This window comes from Physcomitrium patens, chromosome 23 (assembly GCF_059467195.1).
Source record: "Physcomitrium patens ecotype Gransden chromosome 23, ASM5946719v1, whole genome shotgun sequence".
NCBI lineage: Eukaryota > Viridiplantae > Streptophyta > Bryopsida > Funariales > Funariaceae > Physcomitrium > Physcomitrium patens.
The window spans coordinates 1,813,322-1,816,570 of NC_143432.1; positions in this window are offsets into that span (position 1 = coordinate 1,813,322).

Consider the following 3,249-nt stretch of genomic DNA (forward strand, 5'->3'; position numbering starts at 1 on the left):
GAATTTTTATATGATTTTTATTTTATTTTTTGTGGTATTAATCATCATCCTAATTTTAACTTTCATCTAAGAATAATTTTTCATCTACAAATATTTTTTCATCCAAAAATAAATTTTCATGTATAAATGAGAATTCAACTATTAAAAAAAAAATTTCATTCATCAAAATTCATCCAATTTGATCAAATTTCATCTACTTAAAATAAATTTCCATTCACCAAAATTTATCCAATTTGACCTTATCCGATCATTACATTGTTTCATCCAATGGAATTCAATTTCATCATCAAATTCTATCTAAATGATTTATCCATAATAGCAAATAAATAGACTTACAATATTGTGTGAATAAGAACCAAAGGTGGTTGGTACTTTTAAATCTATTGTTGCATCTATCTTCACAATTTTATGTACCACGATTGGCTTAGCATTCAATCCAATTAGTTTTATTAAAAATAAGACTTAAAGATGCATCTATTTTCTCATTTTAGCCATCAAAATTGATTGTGTGACTCTAATATTGTCTTTCAAAGTTGATGCTTCAATTTGGCAAGATATTAGACTCTCTTCTACAAAAATGAGAGCCATAGCTTGGTCCTTCATTGTCCTTTAGTAAATCTAAGCTTTTAAGAATCATTACTTGAATTAGTACCTTTTTCCAAAATTTTGGCTATTGAGCTACCTCAATCCTCTTAACTCTATTTCTAAAGTTGTGCCTTCATTTGGTCACTTGAATTTGGAGGTAGCTGATTCTTTGCTATGGAAATCAATACTCTTACTATGCTTTTGCTCCAATATCATCAATTATTAGTTTTTTTAAAATTAAATTTCATTGATTTTCTAGCAAATCAACTCTTGATACTATATAGCCTATGAACAATGAAAAAAAGCCTTCTAAAATAGAGCTACCAAATTATGAAGGCAAAATACCACTCTTTACAAAATTAGAGGTTTTTTTTATACAAATTCTAAATTCTGAGATTTTTATATATAAAATATTACAACAAAAAGTATTATATCTATTTAAAATTTTAAAATTGACTTTAAAAAAAAAAAGAAAAAAAAGCTAGAACAACAAAGCTATTTATAATATTTAAGAAAAATTTGGCATAGTTTTGCCTATCAATCAAAATAATAATAATAAATAATAATAAAAATAAAAAACAAAACAAAGAGGGCTTTGGTACCCAACCCTTATATATAAGTATTTAAAGTCCTAAGAATGGCATCTACATCTCTACCATTGAAATGCCATGAACCTAATGAAGATCTACAGTTCACAAGGCCTCCTAAACCTTAATCCGATTTTAGAGTTGGAAGCCTTTGTAACTATCCAACAAATATATTTTTTGATAAAACTAATACTACCATTATATTCAAAATATATTTTTATTCTAAGATTGCTTCCTAATTTGTCCAAATCTATGTCAAAATCTAATAATTATATAATTTTTGAAAATCATGATATAAAACTTATTGACTATTTAAGTAGCAAAAGTTAGTCACTAAATGATATTATGATTTTATCAAAGAAATTGTGGAAGTTCTGCCACCAAATTAAACTTGATATTTTCTAAAGGATTATGGACTTTGAAAATTTATAATTTTATCAATCTTTAGAGATTCCAATAATTCTAAGAAGTTAAGAGAATGCTAAAAGTTAGTGTTTTCTTTTGAAAAAATAAGCTTGAATCTATCAAATAGAAGAAAGAAGAAGAAAGAAGAAGAAAGAAAGAAGAAGAAAAAGAATTAATAGAAATAAATAAAATAACTAAGAATTAAAAATTAGTACCAATGTAATCATTCTTCTATGAGAAAAAATTTACTTTGAAGCTTTTAAAACTTACTTATCTTCTAAGTACTATGATTTTTAATTTCTTGTGCTAATACTTATTTTCTTTTATCTAGAATCTTCTAAATAAGTCGTCACAAAATAATTATAATTTAGCACTTTAAATGTATTCTTTTGTATGAAAACAACTAGCAAGTTGAATTAATGATTCATAGACTTGAAACAAGATGCAATAGTAGTTAAATAAGAAATAACAAGATAGATTCAAATAGAAGCAAATTAGAGGCTATCAAATGAATTGACAAAAAAATATTACTTACATTGTTTATATTGGAAGAATTACTAATACAAAATGTAGAGTTAGAATGGATAAGAGTGGAAATGGGAGGAGAATTAAAAAAGCCATAGTTATAGAAGGTTCATTTTAAGTATGGATGTTGATGGATAAAGATGAAAGTCATGAATAATAATCTTGTTTAATTTATAAGCCAACATAGATGTCTAAATTATTGACTATAATTTTAAAGATGTCATTTATAATCATTAGAATGTAATTAATATATTGTGAATAAGTCACCAATTTGACTCACAAATTATTTAAGAATAAAAAAAGGCATTTAGAGTGCCAATTGTCCAATTGTTATGAGAAGATTAGTCTAAAGGAATTAGAAGAAGGCAAAAGATTATAAGTAGAAGAAATACCATTTAAAACAGAGAATCTATTAAAAATCCTCAATACAAAAGGCATCTTAAAAGCATCAAAGGAACATCATTTTTAACATCTTAGAAGCATTTAAAAAGAATCTAAAATCTTTAAATTTCTATTATTATATATCTTAGATATTATTATTTATGATTTTGATATATAGTCAATATATTATTAGATTTTATATAAGATATGGAAATAAATATGTACATATTATAGTACTAATATAATATTAATATAAATAAGAATATGGCACAAATATAATAGCTATATAATAAATATATAAAAATAATATAATATTCAATATGATTAAAATATAATATTGAATACAAAGACAAATATGCTTGAGTACCAATTAGGTGTTTATTGGTCATTCTCAAGCAAGGATTTTGATCTGGATATTAAAAGTTCTATAATTTTTGGAACAATTAGCATTAAAAATCTACAATAAGATCATTTTTATATTTTATTTTTTATTCTTTTTTCCTTATATATGGTATAGAGCTTTGTTAATTGTCAATATATACCATGGTGCTGTTAGGGACATATTCCTTAGAACTTTCTAGAGAGAAGTTTCTAGAACCTTCTAGAAAACAAGCCTCTGGAACCTTCTAGAAGAGAAGCCTCTGGAACCTTCTAGAAGAGAAGCCTCTGGAACCTTTTAGAGAGAAGTTTCTAGAAGCTTCTAGAAAGGAAGTCTTTGGAACCTTCTAGAAGAGAAGTTTCTAGAAGTTTCTAGAAAGGAAGCCTC